The 11,356-nt window shown below is 38.3% G+C and overlaps 1 protein-coding gene and 1 long non-coding RNA gene across 5 annotated transcripts in view; one reads left to right on the forward strand and one right to left on the reverse strand.

Annotated features, from left to right (window-relative positions):
• Positions 1 to 11,356, forward strand: part of LOC116845621 — a 137,571-nt gene that overhangs the window by 40,685 nt on the left and 85,530 nt on the right. The window lies entirely within an intron of this gene.
• Positions 3,383 to 11,356, reverse strand: part of LOC116845614 — a 213,400-nt gene continuing 205,426 nt past the window's right edge. Inside the window, exon 9 of the mRNA XM_032818523.1 lies at positions 3,383 to 4,391. The gene's annotated coding sequence lies outside the window, so the exon portion shown is untranslated. The remainder of the gene's footprint in view (positions 4,392 to 11,356) is intronic.

Genomic DNA, 11,356 nt, shown 5'->3' on the forward strand with positions numbered 1-11,356 from the left:
AAGCCAACTGGACTGGTTGGAAGTACAGTTACCGGGAAGGCTCATATGGCGCTCGATGCGCTTCGGGTATGGCCAATTTTCACAAATTTATTACTCCGAAACTAAGGCCTATTCAATCAAACGCCGGGACATGTATCTTTTTTTTCATCTCCAGAATAATTAAAAAAATTGGGGTCGAAATCCCAGGGTGAGTCACCTGGTCCTTCCCTTGTAAATTAAATTGAATCAGAAGACTAGGAAGAGATAAAATGACTCTGATTTTTTGAAATTGAAATTTGTTTGTAACGATCCTTTTTCCGAGGCAAGCTCATTTTGAACGAGCAGTTAAATGCATTCTGCATTTGCGCTGAATACAAAAGTTTAAATGCACGGATTATCTGCAACAATCGAATTGCAGTATGCGTCGGAGCTTATCAAAGTGGCGATACTCATCGGGCTAACGTTTAACGTGTTTCACGAGATTATCTCGCTCATGCGATATTTTCATTAGCGCGAGGCACGTGTCGATTGCGTATGGTGCAGCCTTTTTTTCTTTTTTAATTCGCCGTATATCGTCGTGATAATTAGATTACATTAGCCGGTTTATTGTCAGATGCGGAAACAAAGACCAATCACGTCGGATGAGTAAAACGGGCGCGTCGTTGTCACGTTAATCGTCAAAATAATGAACGCGTATTGCGACTCGGCTCGCGATATAATGCACCATCGGTTTCGTGAGCTTTTTATTTCCACGCCGGCAACGTCGAATCGCCGCTTGACAATCTACAAATTTTATTAGTGCTTTATCAACAATTAATCCGCCCTTTCCAAATAACGTATTTAAAACGGCGAAATATACGATTACTCGAGATAGTGTCTCTGATAGTGAATCAAATCAAAGTAGATAAATTAAGTCACATAAATTAACGTGTTATATCTATCGAAACAGACGAATTATCTAAAAATTGAAATGAATAAATTAAAAGATAAAACATAGATAAATAAATACACGGTGAGAATATTATAGATTGTTTCTTTTCATATAAATTCTTCTCAATTTTACTATGTTTCTGATAACACACAAAAACAGATTCTCGGTGAAATCTGTTTTACGAAGGAACATAATAAATTTTACTAGAAATATAATTAGAAATACATTGCATTATATATGCGCATAAAAGATTTTCTAACAAGAATTTCCACACAAAAGTGTGTGAAAAAAAAGTTGTGCGCAAAAAATTTTCAAATAGCACATTTCAGTTCCTAAAATATAAAAAGTACTACATAAAATATAAAAAAATATGAATGTATCAAATGAAAGAATACTCAATGACTACAGAGTATCGATCTGTTCCTCGCTTTATTAAATTCTACAGTAATTTTTACTATAAGATTCTCTCCGTGTAGTATATTTTATTATAATGAGATATATGTTAAAGTGAAAATAAATGGAAAGAATAATCTTCCTCGCCATAATCTTTCTGCCGGTTGCTCTGATTTATACATTGATCGCGCATGTTACATATTGCAAGTGTCGCGTACTTCCGGGACACCGTGTGCAGCCGTATCAGTTCGGACATCCCGTCGGGGTCGTTCTTCGGGCTCTAACTATTGCCTGGAAGTTATAACGAGGTTGTTTTACAAGTTTATTTAGTCGGCATATACGGTCGCGCGGCATGTTCGTTAGTCTCGCTTGCGTTTCTTCGTATGTAACTCGTTCGCCTCCGTCCTCCTCTGCGCTCTTTTCTGCCTTTCCCTCTTTCGTTTCGCACCGGCGCGGCGTAGCCAAGTGGCGCACAAATAATTCACCGCGGTATCTCGTGTGTGGAAGCACTCCTGGGCCGGGGAGTTTCGCGAAATGAAATCGGAGGGCCGAGCGAAAGAGTAAGAGACGAAGGAGGAAAAGAAGAAAAGCAGGATGCCGAAAGCGTCTTTTCGTCGAACGAGATCTCGTTTTCGCGTCGCGCTCGGGGGTCCTCCTGAATTATTGACCGACGTGTAATAACCAGCCGCGGTATCAGCCGATGGTCTCTGTCCGCTTTTGACGTTCGAGTCGCAACCGAGAAGGACAGCGCGCTTCTCGAGAAATCAATTGCAAAAAATGAAGCGTAAGATACCGATACCTGGACATGTACCTAACTCTGAACATTCTTATCGCGTGTTTTGGTCTTTAATCAGGAAGATTTCAACTTTTAACATAAAATATGTATGTATAAACATAGAATGTATATATTCTGTGTTGCAAATTTAAATATTTCTTTAAATTAAAGACCAAAACACATAATAAGAATGTTTAGAGTTAAGTATCTGTCAAGGCATTAGTATCTTTGCTTCAGGTAAATTACTTGATTCTTCTCCGTACGATTTTCCGAGAGGCAAAGTTATCTTGAAGTTCGAGATTAGGCTAAAAGTTGAAGGTTTTTAATTAAAAATCGTTAAGAAAGAAGCAGGTAAAATGAAGAAAGGATAGAGAAAGACGTTTTAAGTGTGAACGTAGGAAACGTGGACAACGATGGGAGAAAAATTCCCCGATTCTTGGTTGAAGTTGCGAAAGCGCGCAATCTCTGACGTACATTTTATATAAAAACTTTTATATAATATTCACTGTTTATATATAGTATTCCCTAGGAATATTCCCGTGTTTGTCGCGATATTTGTATCGAGTTTTCCTCGTTTTATTCTCGAGGATGAAAGAGCGAGCTATGAAAACGGTGGGAACCCGATCGCTCTGATCGAAGCGAATAGAACGACACGATTTGATCAGTGGAATGGTTTGTTGCTCGTCACGTTAATTGTTTTCTACGTTATACTTTATTCTGTAAAGTACAGAGCCAGCCCTTTCTCTGCGATAACAAAGCGTGCCGAGTTACCCGCCGTGTTATTTGCCGATACTCGGCACTATTCGGCTCATCAAAGCTTCTCCCTTTATCGAAATAACGCGTACAATAAAAACTAGCGACGTCTATTTATAGCGAGAAAGTTCTAACCAATATCTTCTTCGGGAGAAGAAAGTATCTCGTCTAGGTTAAGTGTATTTGCAGCGCCTTCGATTAATTTCGACAAATTTAGCTCAAAAAACATACTAATAGATAGCAAGTTTCTCCTCTGTTCAAAAAATTTCGTTAAAAAGATTGAAATTTTCTTAGTGCAAAAGGAGTATAAGAATGTGAGAACTCTTGGGACCTGAAATTCAGCGAGAATGAAAGCATGTCCATGAGCAAGCGGAAATGATATTTAAGTTTTTCAGGATTACTCTCTGACACGCATACGTACGTTTAAATTTTTCTTCTCTTTTAATTCAAATATTGTCGACAAAGACATATATCTGACGTTAATGTGAATGAAATATTCATCACAACCGAATAAATATTCCATAATAAGAAAGAGAGATCTCGCCATATGATAGGCAAATATCATATTTATGTTAAAATATCATATTTAAAATTTATCATATTTAAAATATTTATGCTAAAATATATTTAAAATTGAGTCAATTTCTTCGAAATGTAATGAACACTTCTCCCTGAAGAGATTAATGTCACTAGTCTAGATACTGGAAACCAACGCATATCGATCACAAATTCGGAGCCTTATTGATGATGTAGGAGGGAATAAAACAGAAATCCATTACAGTTATACGGTTGGAAGATAGAACCATTACGTCGCGACTGTTACGAGCATGAAGATTCGGTCGGGAAGCAGGCTCGTTACTTCAGGTCGCGATGTGCGCAAGCACGACATATCGTGGATAAAGTCTCGAAGAAGCGTGCTCCGGAACCTGTCGTTTGCCGTCACCAGGATCCGCCTCGTTTCGCCTCGTCGACGCGCGGATTTTCCTCGCTATCGGGCAGCGATGAGCGAGAGAGACACGTCTGAGTTTTCACGAAAAGAGTCTCTCACGACTTATCACGACGGTAATAAATTAAATTGTACACTATCATATAGTGGCCCACACTTTAGTAAATCTTCCTCCCGACGAAGAATCCCCCGTCTGTTGTCGAGAATCTCTCGTCCGACTTCTGTGATTCGTTATCTCGACTCTCGGCGGGATCCATCGCTATCGGAGAGTCTTCGCGATTTCCCGATTCGCCCTACGCGCGAATTCTCGTGCGGGAAGTGCGTGTCGCGCACTGCTAGACCTCGCGAATATCGTCGTTCGATCTTGATCGGATCGTGCGACGCGATTTCACAACGCCGTCGTCGTCGCTTCGCCGCGGATTGAGGAATCTCAGCGCAATTCAAGCGGGCGATTACACGTGATCTCGGCGATGAGCGCGCGATCCGACGCACTGTTGCGCCGACCTGCACCATTTATGTCTGTGTGCGTATGCATCCACCTCTGTAGTCCGCATCTGTTGCGACATCCCGCGCCATGGAATTGCATCCGGATCGGGTGAAGTTGTTACAACGATCTGCAATAAAAAAAACATATAGAGGAGAAATACAACATCTGTGCGTTTTTTCGTGTTAACTAATCGACGGGCAAGAGTATGGACGCACAGATTGGACGATGAATAATGCAAAAAAAAAAGATTCGCAGGAAATATAGTAGTTCCCTTCACTAATTTCAATAAATTTTGAATACATTGTGAAGTAATGTGAAATAGAAGACATTTAATTTTTTTTTTTTTTATACTCTTCGCACGCGTTTCAGGGTTGAAACAAACTTTTGCATCGCTAATTTCATATGTGTCAATTTTTAATATTTGCACGGTTGAATAATCAAAATGTCGAAAGGTCGGTCAAAATATTTCCAAATCATCTCATTTCCCAAATATATTCGCTAATCAAATACATGGAATTATTTTCGAGAGGCTCTTCTAAACGCGAGAGAGGCAAAGTATTTACAGTAAAAGTATTTACAAAGTAAATACATGCCTCTTATTTCTAACTCATCTACAATCTTTCAAATACACGTCGAAATCAATGAGGAATATCTCCCTTGTCGGTGAAGCCGAGGCGCGTTGATTGAAACGAACTTATAGCGGAAGAGAATGCACGAATCGAAACGCAATGGTTAGTACGCGATCCGTGTATAATTATCTCTCCAAGCGAACGCAACGTTTCGATCCTCTCCGATACTGAAAGGGATTCTCGAAGTAGGTTGAAGTACGGAAAAGGAAGGCGTTTTGTTTTTGTTGTGATTATTATTCCGACTCCACTTTCAGGAAAAATTTGTTCACAATTCGGACATCCATAAGTAAAGGGAGAAAGAAGATACGGTAATGGTTGAGAAATCTGCACACTGTTAGGAACATTCAAGTAGAAACACAGTTACACACGCATGCATCGCGTATCGTCTTGCTATATTCCCGCCTATCTTACGGTACGATCGTTCGCTTCTTCTCAGGTAAGGTACTCGGGGGAAAAGCCTCGCGCGAGTAAAAAAATAAAGCCTTGCATTACCATCGTCTGGCTTGTCGCATTTGACTCACAGAAAAGATTATATCCTCCTTCTTCGCGTCCGTTCCGTTCGCGGTCGAGATTCGGTCGCGAGAAGCACTGTTTACGCGGATCGATGGTAACGCGCGTGCTGGAGTTCGGCAAGTATATAGGCAGACGGATACACGTTCGTTCGTTCGTGTGGATGTGAATTACGTATCAGAGGCGGCGAGACGATGACGGTGATGTAGGCGACGCGGGCGGCGCTGTATAGTTTAAGTACGCGTTGCATTTGAATATATTAATTATTCATTTTACATGCCCCACACAAGAGCCGCGTATCGCGTTAATCCCCGCGCGATTACCGAGTTCGTCGAGCGCGATTCCGCGTCGATCGCGATTCCATCGTTCCGCGTATATGTGTGTGTACGTGTAATGTATGATAAAATAATTCGCGCGACATGCGCGCTGTGCGAGCGTGTGATCCGATTGATGATGTGTTACATCGTCGATCTTTTCCTTCCGCTGAAGGACAGCGCCGCAATTTACGGCGCTGTGCCACTCCGTTTGTCTCGAAAAAATAAAGTTTGAAATTAAACTGGGCTGCCAGAAGTCTAGATAAATAAAGTGGAACAATGAGTGTAAAACAATGATCGGGTATTTTGTAATAAATTTCCCGGCATTTTGCGCTCGTATAAATTATGAAGACGTCTCAGAGTAGGATCGTCGTTTCGAGACACGAAAACTACTTGTTATCGTTCGTATTTCTTATCGACCGGCGCAGTCAGATTTTGAATACGCGAGTTTTCTCAATTCCTAGCACGATCTGACTCGGGAAAATATATGATTTTTCTCATTTCGTACGCCTCATCTAATCTCGAAATCTTGTCGTGTATCTTGTCGTGTGCTCTCGATATAATACGAAAAACTTCTGTCCCCTCACCACAAAAAGAAATGTCACATATGTACGTTATGAGAATATATGTGGGTGAACACGATATCCGAGATATGATACGGCATATACGCGCGCGTGCTCAGGAAATTTTAATAAAAGATATTGAATAAATTTTGACGATAAATTTTGATTATTGCGAAAATTTTTATTTCAATCTCTCTTATGTAAATAATTAACGTAACGACTTGGTAATCACATCGCGTTAGTGTTCGGACTTGAAACGGCGATTCAAGGTAAAAGACGAATGTCTGGACATTAATAGCACATATATTTCTGGACTTAAGTAACTTGTCTTCATTTAATACCATGTAATTTCATTTTAAGATTTATATTTAAAAAATAAAGATATTTTCAAAATAAGAGTATTCCTTCTTCCTGTGTAAGAATCTCTGGAGTTGGATACTAGTGTTCGGTTTTATTAGTGTCCGGGCATTAATATTTTCATCTTAATCTTCTATTCTCCTTTATTTTCATTGATTCGAGCAGTACATTCAATTAAATAATCTTCGCGACCAAATCTCACCACTATGACGTAACGTTTCCAAAACATTCGTTTCAAGTGAGCATTTAATTCGGACTTCAGTCAGGATACAAGTTCATTGGACGTATCTCCATGTATTATTAATCTACGTTTGTTGTAACGCGTGTATATTCGTATCGGAAATAATTAAAATTCAACAAAATTTCAACCAACAAAATTTCTTCCGCCACACGCGAGCTATTTATTAATACTAAATATCGCGTTAAATATCGCGTTCCAATATTAATAGCGTGCCCTCTCATATTCGTATCATGCCGATGCGAATAATTCAGTCACGCTGTTACGGAATTTGATAGGATGGATGAATGGATGAATAGATAGATCACGTGTCTTTTAGACGAAATCATCTACATGCATTTAACACTTTGGCATATATGTATAATATTATTGGTCGGCGTCATTAACATTAGTGATTTATGGTATGCAGTAATCTATCTCTCGCGGTCATTGTATATTAATTTCAATTGGTCGTTAATGAATGCATCGAGAGGTATACGTGGGGATACAACGTCCGCTATTCTATACTGTAATTACTCGATGATTATGTCAATAGTGTGGTGCGCCATAGTAAACAAATACATGCGTCTCATCAATCTCGGTGTGTCATCACAAACCGATTATCGATCACTTTAAGATGACGTCTCTAGTCAGAGTTACGACAAAATATGATGATTCCTGATTGGTCCACATTCTGTCCGTCATTTTGATGTGGTGGGAATGTAAGAGAGAGACTCTAGCAGAAATGAAAGAGAAGTTCTAAGTCTTATATCAATGGTCGTTATTTAAAATTTGTCTCAGATGGGACACTCATATTTTTATCTAGTGTCAGATTAAAATTTTTCAGTTAAATTGTGATGAATGTGACATTTATATCTGTAGTCACGATTCAATGGAAAAACTCATCTAACTCTAAACTTAAATCTGAGTATCTCACTTGAAACGAGGTTCAAGTAATGACTGTTAATATGGGCGTGAGACTGAAATGACGAAGCACACTGCAGCTTCTCTCTCACTCACTTCTTTTCTACAAATGGCGGACGGTGTCCTAACTTTGACTTGAAGAGTTTTAAGGTGACATATAAAGGCTATAAAGCGATGGTATTATCGAATTCGTCTATTGTCAAGGTTCTGTTTATTTTTTTTTGCAATTTCAGTATTCAGTTCAATTTATATATAACACGCGATGGTTCTCGATGGTTCTCTTCCGTCTTTATGACACGAGTTGTTTTTTTCTGATAAATTTAATGCTTTAATGGCGCATGTAATAAAGGCGTAAACTGAGATGCTTCAAGTGGCCACGTGTGCGACTAAAATTAATTGCAAATTATTAAACTTGCGAAAAAATGCAATAATGCAATTTTGCTTGGACGCGCGCATCCCTTTATTGATATAATTTTCTGCTTCGTATAAATGTCGATTAATTTTAAATATTTGCTGAAACGAATAGGATACGTTTAATGTAGTTCCACTGTTTTTTTATATGCGATTCAGATTTTAATTAACATCCATCTTTATATAAATATTATTAAATATGATATTGTTGTTTTATTGGGACACTCAACCGTATAATAATTGAATGTCTCAGGGGTCAAGCTGACCAACTACACTTTTTGTAAATTCCTCAATACCAGAAAATGAGAAGTACTAATCATGCGCTCGAACGAAAATGAAGAAATTTACAAACAGTACAGCTGACTGCCCAGTTTAATGGCGCAGCTCATGAAGAATATATTCCGCAAAATTGTATAAAAAGCTCGTATGGCGTTTCACGTGATAGATCGACACGTGGAAACTTAAGGTGACAGAAGGGTCAGATTGCCTGAAAATCGTGCTTGTTTTTTCACAATTTTTTATGACAAACTGAATGAATATGCGAAAGCGTTATTTTGACGTGTATTTGTACAATATATAAAGAAAAGAAAAATATAATTTTGATGATCAAATACTCAATATAAGTGTATAATACCATTGACAAACTCGTGAAAATATTTAATTTTGAAATATTAATTTTTTTGCTATAAAAGAACTGAAAATTAATAATATTCCATTAAGATATTTGCAATTTGGTATTGAGGAATTTACAAAAAGTGTAGTTGGTCAGCTTGACCCCTGAGACATTCAATTATTATACGGTTGAGTGTTCCCGATAAAACAACAATATCATATTTAATAATATTTATATAAAGATGGATGTTAATTAAAATCTGAATCGCATATAAAAAACAGTGGAACTACATTAAACGTATCCTATTCGTTTCAGCAAATATTTAAAATTAATCGACATTTATACAAAGCAGAAAATTAAATTGACAAATTCGTGAAAATATTTAATTTTGAAATATTAATTTTTTTGCTATAAAAGAACTGAAAGTTAATAATATTCCATTAAGATATTTGCAATTTTGTTAACTTTTACTTAACTTCTATTATAGTGGTTCACACGATAACGACAAGCTTACGGAAATTTTCTATTTAAAATCCAGCTTAATTGAACAACCGAGACTCAAGAAATTACTGCAAAATGACTTTGAAAAGAAAAACGAAATACATTTTAACTGCACGTATCATTTATATTGAGTATTTGATCATCAAAATTATATTTTTCTTCTCTTTATATGTTATATAAATACACTTTCAAAATAACACTTTCGCATATTCATTTAGTTTGTCATAAAAAATTGTGAAAGAATAAGCACGATTTTCAGGCAATCTGACCCTCCAGTCTCCTTAATGAATAAAAAGAGGATTAAACGATTATATGAGCATGTTACGGAGGTGAGAAAAATAACGCGGACGTAAAGATCAGATTTTTTCCCCGGGAAGAGGAATTTATTATTGAACGGGTTAATAAGCTAGTTCAGAGCGTGCCATTCTTCGCGGTTCATCGACGCGTTGCTTCCGTTATTCCGCATCGCCGAAGATCGCTCGCAAAATAAGTTGCTTATATATCCGCGATAACCGCGCAGGCGGAAACCATTTTTTTCGCGCGCCGTCGCGTCGCCAGCGAAAATAATAATGTATCCACGTGCACACGTGCGTTCGCGCGTGCACGCAACATCGCCGTTGCCACGCGTCGGAGAAAATAGGGGCCGATAGGACGAAAATAAATTTCGATTAGCCTGGAACCGGAGAGAAAAAGAGGTGGGACACTTCCACACGGAAATGCCGATGGTCGGCCAGCGGCCAATACCAATGGCATTGTATAATAGATATTTAAATCCTGCGGTTCGCGCGAACGCGTCGAGACCAGCGAGTTGCGGCTTTCGCGGTGTTATCGGCTATCGATATTATTTCGTTTCGCGACAACGCGCGCGTGCGCAACGGAAGTTGGATAGAACGTTTCTTTCGTCGCCACGAGAGAAAGAGCCTATTATGGTGGCCATGTTCCACGGGGTGTCTCGCACCCGCGATCTCTAGTTTAACTAATCCGTTGGATTATCTCGGGTTTATGAAGTCTCGCAGATTAGATGCGTCTCCATCTTCTTGGAAACTAAAATCAAACCACAGACAATATATGCTTGTTACTTTGGTGTTTTTTTACACTGAGAAAAGAGAAAATTAAATAGGTGACTAAAATAAATGACTAAAATTATAGTCACTTTTGATCTCAATTGTAAATTCTTGTATTTCTAACAAATAAAACAGTAGTATGCACTAAGAGAAAAAATATCTAAGAAATAAAAACTATTTTTTTAGTATTAATAACAAACTCAGCTTTTCATAAAATCAATTGTTTATTCTTATTTGAATAAAAATATTTAAGTGAATATGTTATTAGTACTTGTTGAATAAATATTTTTTGTTTTCAGATATTTTTCCTCTCAGTACTTTCCTTGTCAGGCTATTATTACTGACATTATAGTAATACTTTAGGTATTATTGAAAAATGATTTTCTTGACTATAATTCTTTCAGCATACGCGCGATTATGGTCAGTAATACCGACCATTTTTTTTTAGTGCACTTGGCTTGAATTTTGTTTAATCACAATAATTTTAATTGATTCAATTCTCAATAACTACTAGTTTAAAAAGAAATCTGAAAACACACACAAGGTACTCTGTATACGCTGCATATCAACGCAGGCATGGTAATATTCATTAACAATACCGCCATTAATTTTTAACCGCGATATAACGTCACAATTTATTTCTAGATCGGCTGTTCGATTTAAATGCGTGTCGTTACAATGCACACGCGAAATGCAAAAGCGGACGAGCCGAAAACGGTTCCACGAACAATAATAGCGCGATCCGTCGCAATTCCCTCTTATCTGGCAACGCGAGCGAAAGAATCGATTCGCCTTTTAAGCGGGTAGAGGCAGGCGTTTTGTGAAAATCGTTCAACGCTCTTTTATCTTACCTTCGACCGTACGTAACGGACGATACAAACGAAGGATTTGTCGCGAGGGATTTGTCAACGCGGCCGCGGGTGCGATAAGCATATCGAGTGTCTATTCGTGCGTTTTCACTTCTGCTCCCCCCCCCCCCCCCTCTTTGG

The sequence above is a fragment of the Odontomachus brunneus genome, unplaced genomic scaffold (genome assembly GCF_010583005.1).
Source record: "Odontomachus brunneus isolate Ranch 3 - 2012 unplaced genomic scaffold, Obru_v1 Obru_scaffold_054, whole genome shotgun sequence".
In the NCBI taxonomy this organism is placed as follows: domain Eukaryota; kingdom Metazoa; phylum Arthropoda; class Insecta; order Hymenoptera; family Formicidae; genus Odontomachus; species Odontomachus brunneus.